Source organism: Aquarana catesbeiana, linkage group LG02 (assembly GCF_042186555.1).
Source record: "Aquarana catesbeiana isolate 2022-GZ linkage group LG02, ASM4218655v1, whole genome shotgun sequence".
NCBI lineage: Eukaryota > Metazoa > Chordata > Amphibia > Anura > Ranidae > Aquarana > Aquarana catesbeiana.
In genome coordinates, this window is record NC_133325.1 from 339,802,152 (window position 1) to 339,827,505 (window position 25,354).

At 45.4% G+C, this 25,354-nt stretch overlaps 2 protein-coding genes across 6 annotated transcripts in view; one reads left to right on the forward strand and one right to left on the reverse strand.

Moving 5' to 3' along the window:
* The window catches only part of GEMIN8 (gem nuclear organelle associated protein 8), a 90,678-nt gene extending 77,323 nt beyond the window's left edge, over positions 1–13,355 (reverse strand). Inside the window, exon 1 of the mRNA XM_073614877.1 lies at positions 13,237–13,355. The gene's annotated coding sequence lies outside the window, so the exon portion shown is untranslated. The remainder of the gene's footprint in view (positions 1–13,236) is intronic.
* Positions 13,356–13,645: 290 nt separating this feature from the next.
* The window catches only part of TFG (trafficking from ER to golgi regulator), a 63,915-nt gene continuing 52,206 nt past the window's right edge, over positions 13,646–25,354 (forward strand). For 2 of the 5 annotated variants that reach the window (XM_073614881.1, XM_073614882.1), the window contains exon 1: positions 13,646–13,838. The gene's annotated coding sequence lies outside the window, so the exon portion shown is untranslated. The remainder of the gene's footprint in view (positions 13,839–25,354) is intronic. The other 3 variants (XM_073614880.1, XM_073614879.1, XM_073614878.1) reach the window with 3 other exon arrangements.

The following is a 25,354-nucleotide window of genomic DNA, read 5'->3' on the forward strand; positions in this document are numbered from 1 at the left end:
CTCCGTTCTCCCCCTCCTTCCTTTGTGAATAGACAGAGTCAGCTGACTCTGTCCATTCACATAACTGAAACATTGTAATCTCCTGTGATTACTATGTGTCAGTTTATGAATGGAGAGGAGCCGCTGTCTTCTCTCCATTCATTCTCAGTGCAGCTGAGGCTGCAGAGAAAGGGACTGGGGAATCTCTATCCTCTGTCTCTTTCTCTGTCTCAAGGGGGAGATATCAGAGGTCTGTTAAGACCCCTGATATCTCACCAAAGCCCCCCAACAGGGCTGATTAAAAAAAAAACAAAAACAAAAAAAACACATATTGCAATAAAGAATAAAAAAAAAAAATTATTGTAAAAAATAAAAAAAATTGTAAATTAAAAAAAAAAAAAAACAAAACAAAACACACACACACACACCGTTCACCCCCCCCCCCCCCCCAAAAAAAAAATTAAAAAAAAACACTGTCACGTGACATAAAAAAAAAGTATCGGTATTCGGTATCGGCGAGTACTTGAAAAAAAGTATCGGTACTTGTACTCAGTCCTGAAAAAGTGGTATCGGGACAACCCTATCAAATACCACCAAAAGAAAGCTCTATTTGTGGGAACAAAATCATAAAAATTTTGTTTGGGTACAGTGTAGCATGACCGTGCAATTGTCATTTAAACAGCGACAGCGCTGAAAGCTGAAAATTAGCTTGGGCAGGAAGGGTGGAAAGTGTCTGCTATTGAAGTGGTTAACACACACAATCTCACAAAAGTGAGTACATTCCTCACATTTTTGTAAAATATTTTATTATATCTTTTCATGTGACAACACTGGAGAAATGACACTTTGCTACAATGTAAAGTAGTGAGCCCCGGTTCACACAGGGGCAGCACGACTTGCAGGTTGCCTCACCGAGGCGACCTGCACACGACTTCCATGGCGACTTGCAAAACGACTTCTGTATAGAAGTCTAAGCAAGTCGCCCCCAAAGTAGTACAGGAACCTTTTTCTAAGTCGGAGCGACTTGCGTCGCTCCTATTAGAACGGTTCCATTGTACAGAACGGGAGGCGACTTGTCAGGCGGCTAGGTCGCCTGACAAGTCACCCCTGTGTGAATCGGCAGTAAGTGTACAGCTTGTTTAACAGTGCAAAATTTGTTGTCCCCTCAAAATAACTCAACACACAGCCATTAACCCCTGGCCGGCTGTCTCACACCGATATACGTTGGCAGAATGGCACGTACAGGCATATTAACGTACCTGTACGTCGCCCTTTAAGACACGGCATTGTGGGCGCAATCCCTGCGGGGATACCTGTGATCGTCTCACGGAGCGGAAGAACGGGGAAATGCTGATGTAAACAAGCATTTCCCCATTCTTCCTAGTGACAGGACAATGATCACCGTTCCCTGTGATCGGAAGCGGTGATCAGTGTTGTGACACACGTAGCCCATCCCCCTCCCCAGTTAGAATCACTCCCTAGGACATACTTAACCCCTGCAGCACCCCCTAGTGGTTAACCCCTTCACTGCCAGTCACATTTACACAGTAATCAGTGCATTTTTAAATCGCACTGATCGCTGTATAAATGTGAATGGTAAACAAAAGGTGGGGGAAAAAGGACGTCAATTTTGTTTGGGAGCCACGTTGCACGACCGCTTAATTGTCAGGTAAAGCGATGCAGTTCCAAATCGCAAAAAACGCTTTGGTCAACCAAATGGTCCGGGGCTGAAGTGGTAATGTCTAAACCGCTGGCAACAAAAGTGAGTACACCCCCTAGTAAAAATTTCCAAATTGAGCCCAAAGTGTCAATATTTTGTGTGGCCACCATTAATTTTCCAGCACTGACTTAACCCACTTGGGCATGGAGTTAACCAGAGCTTCACTGGTTGCCACTGGAGTCCTCCCCCATTCCTCCATGAGGACATCACAGAGCTGGTGGATGTTAGAGACCTTGCACTCCTCCACCTTCCGTTTGAGTGTGCCGAACAGAAACTCAGATTTTAGGTCTGGAGACATGCTTGGCCAGTCCATCACCTTTACCCTCAGCTTTTTTAGCAAGGCAGTGGTCATCTTCGAGGTGTGTTTGGGGTCGTTACGTTGGAATACTGCCCTGTGGCCCAGTCTCCGGAGGGAGGGGATCATGCTCTGCTTCAGTATGTCACAGTACATGTTGGCATTCATGGTTCCCTCAATGAACTGTAGCTCCCCAGTGCTGGCAGCACTCATGCAGCCCCAGACCATGACACTCCCACCACCATGCTTGACTGCAGGCAAGACACACTTGTCTTTGTACCAATTTGATGCAGCATGCGGCGTATGGTCTGAGCGCTGACAGGCTGACCCCCCCCCACCCCATTCAACCTCTGCAGCAATGCTGGCAGCACTCATACATCTATTTCCCAAAGACAACCTCTGGATATGACACTGAGCACGTGCACTCAACTTCTTTGGCCGACCATGGCAAGGCCTGTTCTGAGTGGAACCTGTCCTGTTAAACCGCTGTATGGCCTTGGCCATCGTGCTTCAGCTCAGTTTCAGGGTCTTGGCAATCTTCTTTTAGCCTAGACCATCTTTATGTAGAACAACAATTCTTTTTTTCAGATCCTCAGAGAGTTTTTCGCCATGAGGTGCCATGTTGAACTTCCAGTGACCAGTATGAGAGAGTGAGAGCAATAACACCAAATTTAACACACCTGCTCCCCATTCATACATGAGACCTTGTAAGACTAACGAGTCACATGACACCAGGGAGGGAAAATGGCTAATTGGGCCAAATTTGGACATTTTCACTGGGGTGTACTCACTTTTGTTGCCAGCGGTTTAGACTATTAATGGCCGAGAGTTATTTTGAGGGGACAGCAAATTTACACTGTTATACAAGCTGTACACTCACTACTTTACATTGTAGCAAAGTGTCATTTCTTCAGTGTTGTCACATGAAAAGATATAATAAAATATTTACAAAAAATGTGAGGGGTGTAAATACACACACACACACAAAATAGACATGGCAGGGGGACATGGTTACTGTCTTGGGGGGTCTGATTGAGGAAGGAGGAAGTCCTTCCCCCGGGATACTCTCTTCACTCCCCAATTCACCACCTCTGGTGAATCGGGGAGTGTGAATTCTGACACAGATCGCCAGTGAAGTGCTGAGATCGCAGCTTCATAAACTGCCCGTTTCTCTGTCAGTCAAACAGAGCTTCTCTGTGTGCAGAGAGCATCGGCGGAGAACATGTTCTCCCCCGATCATCTCGGTTTCATAACCCATTAATGGACTGAGATCAGCTGCGATCCTAGAGATCACCACTGTTCAGTTTCATAAAACAGACACCTCTATATTTTAGTGCAGTGAGCGCAGGGGTTTCTTAGGGCTTGTTTACACAGGCGGCTGAGACATGCTTTTACTGGACACCTCAAGAAGGGCATGTAGCCACTCAGGGCTGTAGATTTTCTGGGATGCTTTGCTGCAAAAATTAAAATGCATTTCACAGTCAATGGGCAGTAACACCGCCAAGCGCAACCCATTTACAGCGCTTTGCAAAAGTATTCACCCTCTTGGCATTTTTCGTGTTTTTTTGCCTCACAACCTGGAATTAACATGGATTGTTTGAGGATTTGTATCATTTAATTTACAGAACATGCCCACAACTTTGAAGATTTTTTTTTTTTTGCAAAGCAAACAATAGGAAAAAATAAACAGAAAAAGTCACTGTGCATAAATATTCACCCCCCCTAAAGTCAATACTTTGTAGAGCCACATTTTGCAGCTATCACAGCTCCAAGTCACTTTGGATTAGTCTCTATGAGCTTGCCACATCTTACCACTGGGATTTGTGCCCATTCCTCCTAGCAAAACTGCTCCAGGTCCTTCAAGTTGGATGGTTTGTGCTTATGAACAGCAATCTTTAAGTCTGACCACATATTTTCTATTGGATTGAGGTCTGGGCTTTGACAACCTCAACTCTGAACAGTTTCCCAGTCCTGACGAAAAACATCCCCACAGCATTACAATTTTAGTCTCATCAGACCAGAGCACCTTCCTCCATACATTTTAGGAGTCTCCCACATGCCTTTTCGCAAACTCAAAATGTGCCATTTTGCTTTTTGACGAATGTAATGATTTTCTTCTGGCCACTCTGCCATAAAGCCCAACTCTATGGAGCGTACGGCTTATTGTCGTCCTATGTACAGATACTCCAATCTCTGCTGTGGAACTCTGCAGCTCCTCCAGGGTTACCTTAGGTTTCTATGCTGCCTCTCTGATTAATGCCTTCCTTGCCCAGTCCATGAGTTTTGGTGTGCGGACGTCTCTTGGCAGGTTTGCTGTTGTGCCATGTTCTTTCCATTTGGTTATGATAAATTTGATGGTGCTCCTAGGGATCAAAGATTTGGATATTTTTTTATACCTAACCCGGACTTGTATTTCTCAACAACATTGTCCCTTACTTGTTTGGAGAGGTCCTTGGTCTTCATGGCAGTGTTTGGTTAGTGGTACCTCTTGCTTGGGTGTTGCAGCCTTTGGGGCTTTTCAAAAAGGTGTGTAAATGTAATGACAGATCATGTGACACATTGGGGGTGATTTACTAAAGTTGGAGAGTGCAAAATCTGGTGCAGCTCTGCAAAGAAACCAATCAGCTTTCAGGTTTTATTGTCAAAGCTTAATTGAACAAGCTGAAGTTAGAAGCTGATTGGCTACCATGCACAGCTGCACCAGATTCTGAGTGCTCCAGCTTTAGTAAATCTGCCCTTTAGATTGCACACAGGTAGACATAATTTCACTAATTATGTGACTTCTGAAGGTAATTGGGTGCGCCACAGCTTTTTATGGGCTTCATAACAAAGGGGGTGAATACATACGTACATGTCAATAATCATTTTTTTATTTCTGAAAAATAGTTTTATGTATATATTTTTCTAATTTTACTTCACCAACTTAGACTATTGTGTTCTGATCCATCACATATAATTCAGATTAAAAAAAAAAAAAAATTGAACTGAAGGCTGTAATGTAACAAAATAGGTAAAAAGCCAAGGGGGTGAATACTTTTGCAAGGCACTGCATTTAGGTGTATGGGGCCATGCTGCACACGGGTGCGGTTTAGCCTTTTAAAACAGTCAGAAAAAAAAATGTTGAATGCCCTCTGAAGAGATCCAGAGCAGATAGTTTTTTTAAGAGGGGTGGCAAGGGCTGCTGCACACAGGAGTTTTTTACCTTCATGTATATGCATGAAGGTAAAAAACCTTGAGCTTTTACAACCACTTTAGGCTCCACCATTTGTTACACTGAGTAGGAAGATGACCTCATCAGTTTGCTGCTATGTTTTCACTGTCCAATCAGCAGGCAGGGGGTGGAGAGAGAAAACCACTGTATTCCTTAGGATTGTACAACGTATTTTTTAGATCCAAATTGGTTAGATGGTGTGTGGGTGTGTGTGTGTGTGTGTGTGTGTGTAACATAGTATTAGCAAAAAAAAAAAGTTGATTGCAGTGTGTATGGCAACCCTTTTAGAGTCATTAACCCCCCCCCCATTTTTTAAATTTTTTTGTCATTGACTATAATAATATCCTGTGTCTTTAGTCCTCATGCACACTGGACTTTAAAAACGCCAGTACCTTTGCAGTTAGTTTTTCAATGTTTTTGCAATAGCATTTTCCCGCGTTAGCGTTTTTTTTCTCCAATGGATTAAAAACGTCAAAAAACGCTGGTGAGACACGTTTTTGAGCATTTATCAGCATTTTTTGACGTTAGAACGTTTTTACAGCTGAAAAACTCCTCTCCGAACCCACTAGTTTTGGGTTTTTTTTTAAACCAAAAAACGCTCCAGCCAAAAACTGCTGTTAACAGCCTATGTGTGCATGGACACATAGGATAACATGCTGGAGAGTTTATTGACTGTAGAAAAAAAAAAAAAAAAAAAAACACGTCTGAAGCCAAAAACAGATGCTGTAAAAACATCCAGTGTGCATGAGGCCTTAATCTTTCCTTCATTACGATATGCGGTTCTGGTAAATACCTGATGGATTCTGCCATTTCCCTGGTCTTCCTTCTGCTGAGTGGCAACTATATCACAGCAAATCTTAGATCTCCTGTGTTTCCACTCTCAGAGCACATGCCCCAGCTATGCACTGTGAGGAAGCCCCACTCGCTTTCTCATTTCTCCCTTGGATGCTGCTCCATGTGACTATCTCCAGGATCTTGTGGGGTGGCTCCAACACATGTGATTGATAGATTCTTCTCTCCACCCCGCTAGAAGCCCCACATGACTAGCTCTTGCATTATGTGGGGAGGGTACAGCAGAGGTTACTGACAGATTTATCCAACCACAGGTATTCCAACAGATGCAGAATCAAGGGTGTGACTGCAGCAGTCCATCTGCAAGAACTCCACCAGCACAAACATCAAAAATATTTTTTAATACAGTTTTCAATTTAGACATTAAAGTGGTTGTAAACCCTTAGGCACCGCACAGTTGACATCTTGGCATTCCGAATCACTGCGTTTGAAAATAGCGGCAAAGTGTTGAATGCCCGTGCGTTCCCTGTCACTTTCAATAGCACCCCAAACGCTGCGCGATTCATCGGGCGACAATCGTGGTAAAATCTCGCAAACAGAATCGCAGGACGCCTGTCACCCAAAAGAAGTACAAGAGCTTCTGTTTGGCGACAGGCGTTCCGCGACTCTGCGTGAATTTTACTGCGATTGTTGCCCGACACACCAAGATGTGAATGGAGCCTTGCATATATCCAGCCTCAGGTGATACACATAGATTAAAAAAATATGTTGATATAATTTGAACCTGTTTATCTGGAGTCTTCTCTTCAGCCGCTCAGCCCAGAATTTATAAAGCTTGTCTGAGCTGCCAGAAAAATGGGGCAAGGAGCTGAAGTTACACTCTGCAGAGCTCAGTGAGAAGAAGTCTGAGAGCTGAATGAAGGGAAGGAACAGAGCTGAGATTCTCAATCACAGGCTGGTTGCTGGAGGTCCATCCCTTGTCACCTTTTTTTCTGTAGGTGTCAGGAAAACTTGTCAGAAGCAACTCATGCTGATAGCAGCAGAGGAACAAAGCAGCAGACAGAAATTACACTTGGTGCTCGAGACAAAATATGCACTATAGAGTGATATGCTTTGTCCATATTTCGCAAACAGCCACTTTAAGGGAATTAAAAACAAGTGTGGCGCTAAGTGAGAAAGTGAATAGCGTGTGAACCTGGAAAGGTAAAATAGGCAATGCAAAATTGATTGTGAACAAAACCAAAACATAAAAGTCCAAAGTGAAAAATAAACATCTATGGAAGGTCCATTAGAGTTCAGAGTAAAGTGAAAGATCTTTCTTGTATTTTCAAGATTCATCCCGGATTATCCAAGAAAAACCTTTCACTTTACTCTGAACTCTAATGGGGCATACACACGGTCGGACTTTTCGGCTACAAAAGTCCGACAGCCCGTCCGACAAACTTTCGACGGACTTTTGGCGGACTTTCTAATGACCGGACTTGCCTACATACGATCACACAAAAGTCCAACGGATTCGTACGTGATGACGTACACCGGACTAAAATAAGGAAGTTGATAGCCTGTAGCCAATAGCTGCCCTAGCGTGGGTTTTTGTCCGTCGGACTAGCATACAGACGAGCAGATTTCTGGGTCCGGCGGAGTTACGACGTAAAGATTTGAAGCATGTTCCAAATCTAAAGTCCGTCAGATTTGCGGCTGGAAAAGTCAGCTGAAAGTCCGGGGAAGCCCACACACGATTGGATTGCCCGCCGGACTTGGTCCGTCGGACTTTTGTAGCCGAAAAGTCCGACCGTGTGTATGCGGCATAAGTGTCGGTTCATACTGCCACGACTTGGGATCCGACTTGTCAGCCCTCAAGTCGCCCCAAGTCGTTTGACATTGGGAATTACATTATAGTCAATGAGAGCTGTCTTAATGTACACTACTGAAGTTGCTCCGACTTCAGAAAAGGTTCCTGTACTACTTCAAGGCAACTTCTAGGCGACCTGTACCCATGGAATTCAATGGAAGTCGCCTCCAAGTCGGATCCTCATCTATAGTGAAGCACATTTACAGGAAAAAGAAAATAATTTACCCAGGAAGAGTGACCGCGATATGCCAGCGCCGAGCTGGCTTGCTCATCGGGAAAGGAAAAAGGTGTTTTTTCCTTTCCCAACGAGCGACAAGCAATACTGACATGTGTTTGGTATGAATCATGAGGGGGAACTCCACGCCAAATTTTAAATAAAAAACTGGCATGGGTTCCCCTCCAAGAGCATAATAGGCCCTTAGGTCTGGTATGGATGTTAAGGGGAACCCCCCCACGCCGAAAAAATGGCGTGGGGGTCCCCCCCCAAAATCCATACCAGACCTCTATCCGAGCACGCAGCCCGGCCGGTCAGGAACAGGGGTGGGGACGAGCGAGCGCCCACCCGCCTCCTGAACCTTACCAGGCCGCATGCCCTCAACATGGAGGGGTGGGTGCTTTGGGGAAGGGGGGCGCCCGGCAGGCCCCCCCACCCCACAGCACCTTGTCCCCATGTTGATGAGGACAAGGGCCTCTTCCCGACAACCCTGGCTGTTGGTTGTCGGGGTCTGCTTATTTAATAAGGGGGCCCCCAGATCCCGGCCCCCCACACTATGTGAATGAGTATGGGGTACATCTACCCCTACCCATTCACCTGGGGGGAAAAAAAAAGCGTCAATAAAAAAAAACACACTACACAGGTTTTTAAAGTAATTTATTAGGCAGCTCCGGGGGTCTTCTTCCAACTTCGGGGGTCTCTTCCGACTCCTCCGCTCTCTTCTCCCGGTGTCCAGTTCTTCTGCTCTTTTGTCGCTCTCTTGCTAGCGTTAGCCCGGTCTTCTCCATCGTCTTGTTCCCTCTTCTCTTCTTCCGATGTTGACATGATGCACTCTCCCGCTGTAACGCCGTGTGCACAACGACCTATATAGGCATGGAGCGTGGTCACCGGGTGATGTCACCCGGTGACCCCGCCCCTTATGACGTCACAGTCCCATCATGCCCCGGGACTGTGACGTCATAAGAGGCGGGGTCACCAGGTGACATCACCCGGTGACCACGCCCCATGCCTATATAAGTCGTTGCACACTGCGCACACGGCATTACAGTGGGACAGAGCGTTGTGTCAACATCGGAAGAAGAGAAGAGGGAACAAGATGATGGAGAAGACTGGGCCAACGCTAGCAAGAGAGCGGCAAAAGAGCAGAAGATAGCGGAGGAGCCCGGGAGAAGAACCGGAGAGCAGGAGAAGAACCGGAGAGCAGGAGAAGAACCGGAGAGCAGGAGAAGAACCGGACACCAGGAAAAGAGGCCAGAGAAGTCGGAAGAGGCCCACGAAGTCGGAAGAAGACCCCCAGAGCTGCCTAATAAAATTACTTTAAAAACCTGTGTAGTGTGTTTTTTTATTGACCCCTTTTTTCCCCCAGGTGAATGGATAGGGTTACGATGTACCCCATGCTCATTCACATAGGGTGGGGAGACGGAATCTGGGGGCCCCCTTATTAAAGGGGGCTCCTGGATTCCGATAAGCCCCCCACCCGCAGACCCCAACAACCAATGGCCAGGGTTGTCGGGAAGAGGCCCTTGTCCTCATCAACATGGGGACAAGGTGCTTTGGGGTGGGGGGGCCACAGGGTGCCCCCCTGCCCCAAAGCACCCCCCCATGTTGAGGGCATGCGGCCTGGTACAGTTCGGGGGGGGGGGGGGGCACTCGCTTGTCCCCACCCCCTTTCCTGACCGGCCGGGCTGCGTGCTCGGATAAGGGTCTGGTATGGATTTTGGGGGGACCTCCTAGCCATTTTTTCGGCTTAAGGGGTTCCCTTTAACATCCATACCAGACCTAAGGGCCTGGTATGTTCTCGAAGGGAATTCTTTCTTGCGCTCACTGCAATAGGAAAATGTGTTTTTCCTATTGCAGCGAGCGCGAGATGTACAGTACCCTGTCGCCGAGAACCTTCTCGCGGGCAGGTACTGTATGTCACAAGAGCTGATTAGCTCTGATTGGCCACAGGCAAAGTCGCCTGTCCTGGGGGCGACTTGAAGACGTGTTGTAAGTTGCTCAAAGTCGCGTTGAAGTCGCCTTGCTAAGTCGCGCTGTAAGTCGTGTTGCCCCAGTGTGAACCGACCCTAATGGACCCTCTATAGATGTTTATTATTCACTTTTATGTTTTGGTTTTGTTCACATTGCCTATTTTACTTTTCCAGGCTCACACGTTATTTACTTGCTCACTTAGCGGCACTTTTTTTTTTTTTTTTATTTCCATTTTGCACGGTTTGTCTAGTGACGTGTTGACTGCTTATTTTGTTCTCTATGCGCAGTTTTTTTTCTTTTTTACAACCACTTTAAGGGCCTGCTCACACTAAAATGCAGTGTGGGGTACCGGTTTGCCACACCACATTCAAATCACACTGCCCTTGTGATCTGCAGCGGGCGTTAGTGCAAAGTTAATGACACCCCAAATGCAGGTCACAAACAGTGCATTTGCCCGCACCGGATCGCATGGTAAAAATGCACTTCTTTTGGTCCGGTGCAGTTTCAGCCTATACATTTTGAATGGGCTGAAATCGCACTGCACAGAAACACACCTCAGAATCCTGTGCAATTCACATTCACGTTTCCCAGTGTTAATGGGCTCCATTTACACTTGGTGATTTGGAATTGCAAGCGGACTCTCCATGATTCTGCCCGCGATTCCAAAATGTGTGGCAATTGTTGCAAATAAATGGCACCCTAAATGCAGTGCGATTTTCCTGTGATTGTCGTGTGGCAAAATGCGCCTTTAAAAATTGTGTGAAGTTGGTTACCAAAATAGGAGCAGGCTTTGGGCAACAAACGTGCATAGGGCAGCCCATTGAAGGAAATTGGCTTCCTACATGCGGCACGCAGAATCACGTAAACATCCACCCACAGAAAATCACAAGCCACAAAGAGAGCTCCTGCTATGAAGCGTTAAGAGGGCTGAAGAAAGGGGCTTGCTCCACTCAGTTTTTAGAGTGCAATGCAGAGCAAAGGAGGAGGATCACATGACTTGGGTATCACAAACCGGCAGAAAAATTGTATTTTCTGATAGTTTTACAAACTGATCCAATGCATAATTGTTTATACACTGCCACTTTATTAGGTACACCTGCTCAATTGGTTGGTAACACAAATTGCTAATCAGCCAATTACATGGCAGCATTTCATGGCATTTAGCCATCTAGACATGGTGAAGACAACTTGGTGAAGTTCAAACTGAGCATCAGAATGGATAAGAAAGGGGATTTAAGTGACTTTGAACGTGGCATGGTTGTCGGTGCCAGACGGGCTGGTCTGAGTATTTCATAAACGGCTGATCTACTGGGATTTTCACACACAACCATATCTAGGGTTTACAGAGACTGGTCCGAAAAAGAGAAAATATCCAGTGAGCGGCAGTTGGGTGGAGGAAAATGCCTTGCGAATGTCAGAGGAGAATAGGCAGACTGGTACGAGATGATAGAAAGGCAACAATAACTCAAGTAACCACTTATTAAAACCAAGGTATGCAGAATACCATCTCTGAACACACAACACATTAAACCCTGAAGCAGATGGGCTACAGCAGCTAAGAACAGGAAACTGAGGCTACAATTCGCACAGGTTTACCAAAATTGGACAATAGAAGATTGGAAAAATGTGGCTTGGTCTGATGAGTCTCAATTTCAGCTGCAACACTGAGATGGTAGGGTCAGAATTTGGGGTAAACAACATGAAAACATGGATCCATCCTGCCTTGTATCAACGGTTCAGGCTGGTGGTGGTGGTGGTGTAATGTTGTAGGGGATATTTTCTTGGCACACTTTGGGCCCCTTAGTATCAATTGATCATTGTTTAAATGCCACGGCCTACCTGAGTATTGTTGCTGACCATGTCCATCCCTTTATGACTACAGTGTACCCATCTTCAGATGGCTACTTCCAGCAGGATAATGCACCATGTCACAAAGATCAAATCATCTCAAACTGACAATGAGATCACTGTACTCCAATGTCCTCCACAATCACCAGATCTCAATCCAATAGATCACCTTTGGGATGTGGTGGAATGGGAGATTTGCATCATGGATGTGCAGCCCACAAATCTGCAGCAACTGTGTGATGATATCATGTCAATATGGACCAAAATCTCTGAGGAATGTTTCCAACATCCTGTTCAGTCTATGCCACGAAAAATGAAGGCAGTAGGGGTCCAACCAAGGGCGCCGCCCCCTCTGTCACGCTACCCCCCATATGACTAAGCTTGCATTGCATGAATCTATCAATGGCTGCCACCCCCTAATCAGGTGTCCAGCCCCTTTTCAGGTACCAGGCGCCTGAATTCCAGCGGCAGGGGTGTTTTTTTTTTTTGAAGCACCTGATTAGAGCCATAGGCTCTAATGGCTTCAAAAAAGGTGGACTGCGAGAGCAGAGCATTGTGCTCGCAGTCCATCCAGATGTGTTAGAAAAGCAAATATTCAACACTGAACCACCTCTCCGCCAATCAGGAAGCGCGGGTCTAATACCCGTCACCTGAATAGCTGAGGGCACTCCGATTGGACACCTAGCACAATGGAAGAACAGAGGAAGGGGAAGCATGGAGGACACAAGAGCCGTTGCACAGCTTGCCGCTGTCACCCACTGCCAGACCCGCCACTAAGATGGGGTAAATGCTGGGCAGACAGCGGGCGGGGTTCACAGTGGCGGCATTTGATGGGGGGCCGCGAGTGGCGGCATTTGATGGGGGCCCGCGAGTGGCGGCATTTGATGGGGGCATGATAGCCGTCATTTGATGGGGGCCACGAGTGGCGGCATGTGTTTTTTTTCAGTTTGTTTGCGCCCCCCCCACAAAAAAAATTTGAGCACCAGCCGCCACTGGGTCCAACCAGGTACTAGCAAGGTGTACCTAATAAAGTGGCTGGTGAGTTAGGTTTCAATTTGCATCACATAAACATAAAAATACACAAAAGCGTTTAGATACACAATAGTGGCGACATCTATGTAGCAGAGCTACATGAATCTGAGGAATGCATGGACAGAAATACAAATACTGTCAGGTAAAATAGGTCCCATATGCGTATTACATGTGTATTTAGCTACCAGGAGACTGCTGGTTTCCATCTTACTCTATGGCCCTAATCTCAGGTTATTACAAAGAAACCAGTCCCGTGACCTTAATCAGCTGCAGGTCAGGTAAGAGCAGCAAAATACAACTGAGCACACAACACACTCCATACCTGCACAGCACACCTCAGTGCACACACCGAGCCGGAAGATACAAGCAGAAATCTTTCCATGCTACATATGACCCCGCCCGCCATACACTCCATAGCCAATAGCAGCCCGGAACACACAGCACCAATCAGCATTCACCTCTTATTTTCACCTCTATCTCTTCAGTCTGATAAAGGAAAGCGATTGGGTACAGGGACAACGTCGTTTTTCATGAGTGTTGGAATTTTAGGTGTTAATTAAAAGGGTACAACTGCAACTACATCAGAAGGGTCTGCGGAGAACACACCGGTGAAATTCCCCGCTATTCTCAAACGTACCAGTGATTTGTTTAAGTATAAATAAAGTTGCGCATAAAAAGTCTGATAATATCTCATTGAGCATGCGCGGCGTCTAGACGCCGGTGCCACGTCCAGGTTACGTGTAGGTTCCGACAGGCCAGGGGGTGTTTCCGGCCCCTGATTGGTTGTGACAGGAGGGTGACGTTGCGGTACAGAGAGCGGACGGAGGAGCACGGGCTGTGGAGGTGTCGCCCAGTCATTGTCCTCTTCTGAGCCGCCCGCTGGAGGTGTCTATTCTGTCAGCAGATAGAGAGCGGCTGGGACAGGTAATAGGGGGGGACGGGGCATGGCGGCGGGCAGGAGGCGGCCTGGGGTGTGGCGCGTGTCGCAGGATGGCTCATAGCCGGCCTTGTGTGAACACTGCATGACCAGCATTACCTCACCCGTACACCCCCTATGGGTAGACCGCCTCCTACACAGGACACTGGTGTCTGCACAACTTTTCTGTAACACATTACAATTTCTGTACAATAACTTTACATCTACCAAAACTGTCATATGATGACCTGCCTCACTGTCCATTCAAAAAAAAGCTGTAATTGTAAGCTCTCTTGTCAGTGTTTAAATGGTTTGTCTCAACCCTCTAACTATGACCTTCTCTGGACAGCTTGGTCCTTTACAGCAGAAGTAAAGTCTGATTGAGAGATATATATATATATATATATATATATATATATATATATATATATATATATATATATATATTATATTATACTATATATTTTTTACCACTTCCTGCCTGGCCTATAGGGGAATGGCGGCCAGACAGTGGTCCCATTATCCTGACTGGACGTCCTATGATCTCTTTCAGGATAACGTCTGGTGTGCGTCCGTGGTGCGGCTTGTCAGTCTGACCCACCGCAACAACGATCTCGGTAAAGAGTCTCTGACAGAGACTCTTTACTACATGATCAGCTGTGTCCAATCACCGCTGATCGCAGTGTAAACGGGAAGAGCAGTTTATCAGCTTTTCCTGACTTGCATCTGACAGATGGAAGTAGAGAAGAGCCAATCGGCGGCTCTCCTGACTGGGTTCTGCACTGATTATCAGCTCAGCCCCCCCCCCATCCAGATGTCCAGGGATGCCAATCAGTGCCCATCAGCAATGCCTGCCAGTGCCACCTTATCAATGCCCGTCAGTGCCGCCTCATCAGCACCATCAGTGAAGAAGGAAACCTACTTCTTTACAAAATCTAATAACAGAAACAAAGAAAAACTTCTTTTTTTTTTTTTTTTCTATCTTTTTTTATTTAGCAAAAAAAAAACCTGCATAGGTGATCAAATACCACTAAAAGAAAGCTCTATTTGTGGGAACAAAATGATAAAAAATTTTGTTTGGGTTCAGTGTAGCATGACCGTGCAATTGTCATTTAACAAGTAACAGCGCTGAAAATTTGCTTGGGGGGGGATGGGCGGCAGTGCCTGCAGTGCCTGGTATTACATAGTTAGTCAGGTTGAAAAAAGACACAAGTCCATCCAGTCCAACCATAAAAAAACAAAAAAAACAAAAAAAAATATACCCAATACTATACCCACAGTTGATCCAGAGGAAGGCAAAAAACCCCAGCAGAACATGCTCCAATTTGCTACAGCAGGGGAAAAAAATTCCTTCCTGATCCCAGAGAGGCAATCGGTGTTTCCCTGGATCAACTTTACCTATAAATGTTAGTACCCAGTTATATTATGTACATTTAGGAAAGTATCCAGGCCTTTCTTAAAGCAATCTACTGAGCTTGCCAGAACCACCTCTGAAGGGAGTCTATTCCACATTTTCACAGCTCTTACTGTGAAGAAACCTTTCCGTATTTGGAGATGAAATCTCTTTTCCTCCAGTCGTAAAGAGAGCCCCCTTGTCCTCTGTGTTGACCGTAAAGTGAATAACTCAACACCAAGTTCACTATATGGACCCCTTATATATTTAAACATGTTGATCATATCCCCCCTTATTCTCCTCTTCTCAAAAGTGAATAAATTCAGTTCCTCTAATCTTTCCTCATAGCTGAGCTCCCCCATGCCTCTTATCAGTTTGGTTGCCCTTCTCTGCACTTTCTCCATTTCCCCGATATCCTTTTTGAGAAGTGGTGCCCAAAACTGAACGGCATATTCCAGATGAGGTCTTAGTAATGATTTGAACAGGGGTAAATGATATCTCTCTCTCTGGAGTCCATACCTCTCTTAATACAAGAAAGGACTTTGCTCACTTTGGAAACCGCAGCTTGGCATTGCATGCTATTATTGAGCTTATGATCTACCAAAACCCCCAGATCCTTCTCCACCACGGATTCCCCCAGTTGTACTCCCCCTAGCATGTATGATGCATGCATATTCTTAGCCCCCAAGTGCATAACTTTACATTTCTCAACATTAAACCTCATCTGCCACATAGTCGCCCAATTAGACAGTGCATTGAGGTCGGCTTGTAAATTGGAGAAATCCTATAAGGACGTTATTCCACTGCATAGCTTGGTGTCATCTGCAAAGACAGAAATGTTACTTTTGATCCCAGACCCAGTATCATTTATAAAGATATTAAAAAGTAAGGGTCCCAGCACTGAACCTTGGGGTACACCACTGATAACCTTAGACCATTCAGAGTAAGAATCATTAACCACTACTCTCTGAATTCTGTCTTTTAGCCAGTTTTCTATCCATTTACAAACTGATATTTCCAACCCTGTAGACTTTAGCTTACACATGAGCCGTGTGTGCGGAACTGTATCGAACGCTTTTTCAAAATCCAAGTAAACCACGTCCACAGCCACCCCTCTGTCCAAGGTTTTACTTACCTCTTCATAAAAAGAAATCAGGTTTGTCTGAAGTATTTAAGGACCCCCCCCCCCCCCCAGGTGTGGTATGACATAATGTACTAGTATGTACAGCATACTAGTTCATTATGGTAGACTTACCTGTCATATGGTGTCCTCCAGTGCAGCGCTGGGGCTAATACTGCGGGACCCAGTCTTCCTTCCGGGTCCTGTGCCTTTGGCCACTTGATATGCCAGGCCGTTATGACGCCACTCCCACGCATCCGCGCGGGAGTTACATCAACGCAAATGTTCACTGAGCTGCACATGCATGGCTCAGTGAACATGACAGCTGACAGGCAGAAGGATGCATTTATGGCAGAAGAGACCAATAGGGTCATAAATACCCTGCCTGTCGGCAATTTGATCACACATCAACTTTACTTTCACTTTAAAGCAAGTTGAAAAATAACAGACTTGCTGGACAGAGCACCAAATGAAAATTTAAATTGGAAGTTCTATTTGTTTGCACCCCCATTCTTTAATAATTTTCTTTTTAGGGTGGGGGGGGGGGCATGGCTATCCCAATGAAAGTCCTGCTCCAGCACAAAGCACCTTTGCTGGCTTGTAGAAAGCCAAATTCAATTTCTGAGCATTAAAGTATATCTAAAGCCAGGTCTTTTTGCTTTTTCTGTCTAAGTGGGGAGATTTCTCTTTGCATCCTGTCCCCTCCCACAACAGAAAGTGAGAGGACATCTCAATAAAGTGAGGGAAATGCTCACTTAGTTGAAACTGCTGCAGGTGTCCCCTTTGGAAGATATGTCCCTCTGTTCCTGTTCTGTTGACAGCTCAATATTTTGTATTTTTTCATCCCTTTTTATTTTTGTTTTGGATAAATATAGGGATACAGACAGGGAGTCTAAGCCTTCCCTACTCTGTCCACTATTAAAGAACTAAAGCAGAACTCAGGCGAACTGAAAAAAACACACACCCTTGTAGCGGGGTTCCTCGTGCAATGCAAGGGATAAATGTTCATTTTAGTCTAGAGTACCTGGGGAAAAAAACTTGTATTTAACCCTCAATCCTCCAGGTAGTCGGCGCTCAAATCTCTGATGCTTTAGGTTGTGGGCAGGCCCTTCTCATTCCCACTTAGGCTCGGTTCACACTAGGACGACTTGTCAGGCGACCTAGGTCGCCTGACAAGTAGCGTCCCGTTCAGTACAATGGAACTGTTCTAATCGGAGCGACGCAAGTCGCTCCGACTTAGAAAAAGGTTCCTGTACGACTTTGGGGGCGACTTGCATAGACTTCTATACAGAAGTCGTTTTGCAAGTCGCACGGGCAGTCGTGTGCAGGTCGCCTCGGTGAGGCGACCTGCAAGTCGTGCCGCCTCTGGTGTGAACCGAGGCTCACAGTGCTGAACTAATGCTGCTGCATTGTACATTGCAGCTGCGACTGACCAACAAAGTGCTTAAGAGAAAGAGCTTCAGAGGACCAGGCGCATGGTAGTAAGAGTCTTGGGAGAGAGGGATTGAATAAGTAAAAGTATTTTCTGGTACTCTAGACCAGTGATCTCAAAACAGTGGGCCTTTTGTGTGCCTTTATCCAGCCCTTGGGGCACTAATCTTTCACTGATACAAGGCACTATTCCTCTTGCTGACAAGAATGATGAGGCACCATTCCTTCCAATGACACCAACAGTTAGGCATAATTCCTCCCACAAATCCAAACGGAAGTTTGGCCCCACCCTCCTTCCCATACAGCCTCTTGGGACATGTCACATGTCCCAGGAGACAGCGGGACCATTCTTGGGGTGCAGTGCTGCTTGTGGGCAAGCCAGCTGTGAAGCTGCAGGGAGTTAGTCGGCTGCCTACAGTTAAGATGCTGGCGCCTGGACTCGAAGACTGACAGAGAAGGATCCTGGGAATGGTAAGTGTGTGTTTGTTTAAAAGTCAACAGCTACAGTATTTGTAACTGCTGACATTTAAATATTTGTTTATAGGGTGAAGATCCTTTCTAGCAGCTTCCACGCTGGGCGAATTCCGGCATTCCTCTCATACACGTAAACTTTTTTTTTTTTTTTTTGCTAGAAAACTACTCAGAATTCCCAAAATTATATATCCTTTTTTTTTTTTTTTTTTTCTCTGAAACCCTAGGGCTGGGGTAGGCAACCTCGGCCCTCCAGCTGTGGTGAAACTACAAATACCATCATGCCTGTGTTTGTTAGGGTCTTGCAATGTCTCATGGGACTTGTAGTTTCAAAACAGCTGAAGGGCTGAGGTTGCCTACCCTTGCCTTAGGGAATTAAATGGCAGTCATTGCAATTTTTTATGTCACGTGTATCTGCGCAGCAATTTTTCAAAACACTTACATGTGGTTTGAACTTCGTTTACATATGCGGACGTGACCTACGTATGTGTTCACTTCTGCGCGCGAGGGGCCCTTTTAATTTTTTTGATATTTTATTTTAAAAAAAAATAATAAGTTTTACGCTTTCCCTTTTTTTAAGGAGAGATCTTGTGTGGATTTCCAGCCGAACACACAGCAGTGTTTACAACTGCTGGGGCCCGATGTGACGTCATAACCTTGCGCCCAACCTCCGAGAGTCATAGAGATGACCGGGGACCATTTATGATTGTTTTTATTGTGCAGGGAATCACTGGCAGAAAAAAGGATATCTGAATGATGCCTGCAGCTGCAGGCATTGTTCAGATATCGCCGCTGAAAGCCCAGGACATGATATGATGATCAGTGGTATGAAAGTGGTTAAAGTGATTGCAATAGTAGGTAAATTATAAATAAATAAATGTCTATACATACCTGCTCTGTGCAATGGAATTGGACAGAGTGGCTGCGAAACTCCACTTTTAGGGTCCCCAGTGGCACTCCTGGCCCCTCCTCTGTCCAGTGCCCCCATGGGAAGCTGGTTCCCATGGGGCACTTGTGCATGCTCGCAACCGAGCCCTACTGCTGCGTCCATTGACACAGACAGCAGGACTCGGCATCGCTCACTTGTCACTGGCCTTGATTGACAGTACTGGAAGCCAATGGCTCCCCGTGCCCCAGAGAAGAGCTGCAGACGTACACGGCGCTGGATTGAATGAGGGATCAGGTAAAAAAAAAGTTTGGGGGGGGGGGGGCGGTGAGGGGGGATGCTGACACCTAAACATTTTTTACCTTAATACAAGGAATGCATTAACTAATTCCCGACCGGCTCACGCAGATATACTGCGGCAGAATGGCTCTCCTGGGCGAAATCTCGTATGGGTATGTCCTTCCCCTTTTCGGCCACCAGAGGGCACGCGCCCGCTGCACGGCGGGAGACCCGATGCGCGTGGCCAGCACGGGGATTTGTGTGTGTAAACACACAAATCCCTGTGCTGTCAGAGGAGAGGAGACGAGACATGTTGTTTGTTCCTAGTAGTAGGAACAGCGATAGGTCTCCTCTCCTACTCAGTCCTATTCCCCCATACAGTTAAAACACACTGAGGGAACACACGTTTAACCCCTTGATCTCCCCCTAGTGTTAACCCCTTCCCTGCCAGTGACATTTACACAGTAATCGATGCATTTTTATAGCACTGATCGCTGTATAATATTCCCAAAAATATGTAAAAAGTGTCCGATTTGTTTGTTGCAATACTGCTAAAAATCGCAGATCATTGCCATTACTAGTAAAAAAAATAATAAAAATGCCATAAATCTTTCCCATAGTTTGTAGACGCGATAACTTTTGCGCAAACCAATCAATATACACTTATTGCGTTTTTTGTTTTTTTTTGTTTTTTCAAAAATAAGTAGAAGAATATATATCAGCCTAAACTGATGAAGAAATTTTTTTATTTTTTTTTTAAATTGGGGGATATTTATTATAGCAAAAGGTAAAAAATTTGTTTTTTTTTTTTTTTCAAAATTGTCGCTCTTTTCTTGTTTATAGCGTAGAGGTTATCAAATACCACCAAACGAAGGTTCTATTTGTGGGAAAAAGGATGCAAATTTCGTTTGGGTACAACATTGCATGACTGCGCAATTGTCAGTTAAAGCAACGCAGTGCCAAATTGAAAAAGTGCTCTGGTTAGGAAGGGGGTAAACTCTTCCAGGGCTGAAGTAGTAAAAAATGTTTAGGCTTGAGAACCACTTAAAGTTATTCTGGTTATACTGGATGAGTTGCTGGTATCTTGTGCAACTGGTACAGTTTGCTCAGGCAGCAGTTTAGCTGATAAAGCCAGAATGAGATTTGATTTGGAATTGTAATTCTTGTTCCTTGGGGCTATAGTACAACAATAAATAGAAACCAGATAGACTTTGACAGCTTAGCGATGTGGCCGTTTTCTGTCCTTTTGGACTATTACGCAAGTATTTCTCATTGTGTATGGGTTAAGAGGAAAAACATACAGCTTTTTGCTGGGTTTGTCTCTACTTAATGGAAAAGTAGTGGGTTTGGGTGGGTAATGCTGAATTCTATAGGTATCTGGTCCCGGAAGTGTATTTAAACCAAAGAACAAAAATGTATATCTTGCAGCTTTACCAGTCCTTAGATGTGCTAGCTGCATTAGTTTTCTTTATTCTGACCTGGTGATCCTCCCAGTAACACATTTCCTACTCTACGATGAAAATGCTTGCTCACTATACTGCCTCCATTACATACATTGCAGGGCTTTTTTTTCTTTTATAAAGAAATGTAGACTAGAGAGAGTTAAGAGAAGTATAACTAAATTAATAAGAGGCCTTGAGTATATCAGCTGGACTGCATTATTGACTTCAGTTTGAGGGGGTATGATCGTCCTCTGGTTCATATAGAAAAACTGAGGGAAAGTTGTTAATGTTAAAGCTGAACTTCATCCAAAGCGGGAAGTTACGTTCTTTCTCCTCCTCCTCTGCCATATTTGGATTATGTTTTTTTCTTTTGGGGGGGGGGGGGGGGGGGAGTGGGTACGTAGTTTTGACAGCGGACGTTCTTCCATTTGTCCTGAAAGCAAACACCTCAAGGTATTGAAAATGTTATGTTTTTGAAAAATGCAAGAAGAAATCAAAATGTATTATCCCCAGTTGTCTTCCTGGATAGCCCATGAGATGTAGATTTCCTCCTATCACAACAGGAAGCACGTTACCTCCAATAGTTAAAAGGTGTTCCTCCAGGCCTCTGCTTCAGTTTTAAGTGTGTCCTATGGACGGGGGTATCCTGTCGCCTGTGGAACTGATACGGAAAACCCTGTATCTCTGGACACTGTATGGCTGTATCTTTTACTTGATGCCCATCTGTGATTAGCCCCCCGTACAGGTAGATAGTGGCTGTGGTTCTACTGTTTTCAGTGCCCATGATGGTTCATACCAGTGGTATTTCTGTTCTCCCTCCTGAGTATGGTGATACCACGTGTGAGACTTTCACTGTTTGGTCTGACTATGTACCAGGCACTGTATCTTGTATCAGAACTGGTGTACTGTAATGGTAGCTGTGATACGAGTGGTCAGGGAATATAGCTTGGTGTAGCATTACCTATGGGATCTAGGATTGCTATAAGCCAAGAAAGCACAGTAGTGGTATGTGGCTGCCCCCAGAATTCCCAGGTTCACTGGCCAGGAAGTACAGGAGGCTAAAGAAAGGTAGGTGTGGTTTCAGGAGTGCACTTGTCAACAGCGGGTGGCTAGGACTGATGTCTTTCAGGAACATAGCCAGTCAGATGTGCTTATGGGTCCATTCAGGTAACAGGCAAAGACATGGTCAGCAAATAGGCAAAGGATGGGTCCAGGCGGCAGGCAGAAACGCGTAGTCCATAGCCAAGTTCAGTTCAGTTGGCAGGCAGAGGCAACACTGCAATGGTGTGATGGTGAGCAGGAACACTATTGCTGGGTTACACTGGTCTGGTTACACTGCGACTGGTTTGGTGAAAATTGGACACCGTTGCTGGCTTACACTATTCTGGTGGCAGTGATAAGGAATGCTGTTGCTGGCTTCATTGACCTGGCAACACTGTGACTGGTGCGGTGGTGATCAGAGAGACTAACTGGCCGCACTATGTTGCATTAGGGCTCGTTCGCACATGAGTTTGGGGCATAGTAAAATCTTGTGGCTGAGGCACTTGTCCACTATCCCCTTTTTAGCTGCATTTTTTAAATTGGGAATAAAGTTTATTGGGCTTTAATAAGCCAAAATATACGACATTAGTGAAATCACAAGGCATGCATGTGTTATACAGAGCATGTCACAATGAAATAGACAAGTGAGTGCTCATACAGCATACATAGAAGAAGAGCATTATAAAGCCATATGGTCTGATAACAAATCTTAAGGAGGCCCCTCATATTCAGCTAAAGACACAGGAGAGCAATTCCATTAGTATCCGTAATCGCTGTGTTGCAAAGTTCAACTCAACATTCTACTTATTACTAAGTCCACAGGTATCAACCCAGGTACTGCCAGCCAGTCATCCCATAGCCTGTCAAACTTGTATGAGCATCCACAATGCTGGAATATTAATCTCTCAAGCCTAAGGGTGTGTCCCATACTTGAAACCCAGTCTTTATGTGCAGGGGCCCTAACACTTTTCCACTGCAATAGGAGGAGCTTGCGGGCCTGAAACAGGGCTCTGTTAACCGCAGTTTTTTGAAGATCAGTAAGTGGAAGATCGTCCAGGATACCCAGAATACATCTGGTGGGTTCATAAGGTATTGTAACATGGAGGACTGAATTTATAGTGTTAGCCACTGCTGCCCAGTAACGATGTAGTTTGGGACAGCGCCACAAGAGATGTATCGGGTCCCCTGTCATAACATTGCATTAGGCACACAGTGAAGTTTGCAGTACGCCCATGTGATATAGTTTTAGGGGGTTTAATGCACCCTAAGCACAATGTATAGTTGGGAGAGTCTGTGCCGTGTTAAGTGAGCTTTGCAATACTGATTCAAGAGCATTATCCCAAAACTCATTTTCAATTAGACGCACATCTTGCTCCCATTTTTTTCTTGGCATTACAGGGGAACCCCTCTAGATAGGTAGCAGCATCCCATAGCAGTTGGAAATAAACCCCTTAGTGTCTTGTGCTGATTAAACATATCAGGACCAGTCAGTTGACAGGCCCTGAGAGTGAACAGCATGGTGAAGCTGGTGGTAATAGAAGGGCATCGTGGAGGGGAGGTGGTAAGCAGATTGCAAGTCTCCAAAGGAGCGGAGGACTCAACTTTGGAAGACCTGCCTCAAATGAGTGATGCACCAACATTCCCGTATCCCTGCACAAGGCAGCTTCACCAGCTCTGTGTATACAGAGTTGTGCCAGATTGGGCTGTATTCAGTAAACCCAATGACACCCTGTAGAGAGCGCATCTTCAACCAAAACCTTCCTCCCTCCCTGATAGAGGCCATAGGGGAGTGATACAGCAGTTGAACCCACAAGATAAAAACCTCACCCAAGCCAAAGCGTCTCAGAGTTTGCCACAGGCAGGGCCATTCTGTGACAGTGACAGGAGCGCTTGATTTCCCATATTATCGGCCTGATATTAAGGTAGACCCTTCATATATTAATAGCTGTGGATTGAAGTGACATGAAGCCTGATTGATCAGAGTGTATTCAAAATCGGTGATCAAGTGTCACGCGCAAAAACTTGAACCACCACTGCGCTATGGTGCAAACCAAACTATAATACCTGTAGCCGCCAACTTAAAAGAAAATAATGTGAAAAAGTGTTCTAGATAAATAAAATGAAATAGAATAGTGGCGCTGTAAATACCATGACTGATTCGCTAATAGAGAATCATAACTAGTGATGACCAATAATATAAGACACAACAGTTGAAAGTGCTATAGCCGTGCCAAACAACCATATAATGTGTAATCCGTAGTAGGTGCTAAGCTATACCAAACAATTTTATGGTGTATAATCGTGATGCTGCAAATAAGTGCTAGAACCTTTCCTTTGAAAAAAAGGAAACCATAAAACGGGTCAAAAAAATCTATAACCAGTTCATACAAAAATGAAACTGAAATAAAGTCCATGCAGGAAGTGGATCCAAACCTCAATCTTCCTGTATCATAAACATCTCCTTCACCACACCGACTGTGATTGTGATTCACTCTTATGGAGCCGCACTCGCCAAAAAATATTGCCTTGCACTCTCATGCTCGGCGTATAAGCAATGTGATAACACCCAAAGGGCTGCTCAGACTGGATGAAGTTGCGTCCACAGCAGACGGGGTTCTTTAATTAGCAGCACTCCTCACCAAGCAGAAGTTAATCTCCATGAAAAGAAATAATACTTGCAATAGTGTGATACCGTTTTTAAGATCATTTATTGAATTACACAAGTAAAGTCTTCTATCATTGTACTCACGTTCTAAAAAAGTTAAAACAGCATGAGACAGAAACTCCTTGTGACTGCCAACGACAATGTACTGATGGTCACGGTGGACCTGGGATGCAACACGTATATCTTCCCCCACCCCCCATTGGCTCCTCAACACTCCGAGGTAGTAGCAGCTGACCAGTGCAGAGCTTTAATAGAGTAGACTCCCCTACTTTAATAGGGGAGTCTACTCTAGAGCCCTCTTATTCGCTGGGGAGAGGTGCAGAAGAGTGACCTTGTCTAAATATTGATGTCCGATAAGGACATTGTTTGGCTTTCGCCGGATGAGAGTTGGATTTGGTCTCTTACAGTGGAATGTCACTGATTGTGGGCTGTAAATCTTCCTCCCCCTCCATCTCCTGCATGTCAGCTCTGTGTCAGTGTGCTCTCCTCCAGGCAGTGGCATAGCTTGTGCTGTATTCAGATCCCCTTGTGTCTCCAGACTATTTGGGCCAGGTAGCTTCTGAGTATAGAACGGCATATCGTGGGGGGAGTCCTTTTTAGTGGACTTGCCCATCTTACTCACTGTGCCCCTGGGGTTAGCACGCTTGCAGAAAGGGGTGGGCAAGAGTCGCCAGCAGTGTCCCGGCAGCGTCCTGGAGCAGTTTGGGCCGTCTGTGAGGGGAATGAGTGCTGATAAGCAGATTGGTGATGGGATCAGCAGCGGGAGCTCCATGAAACACCGCTGTTCACATGCCTG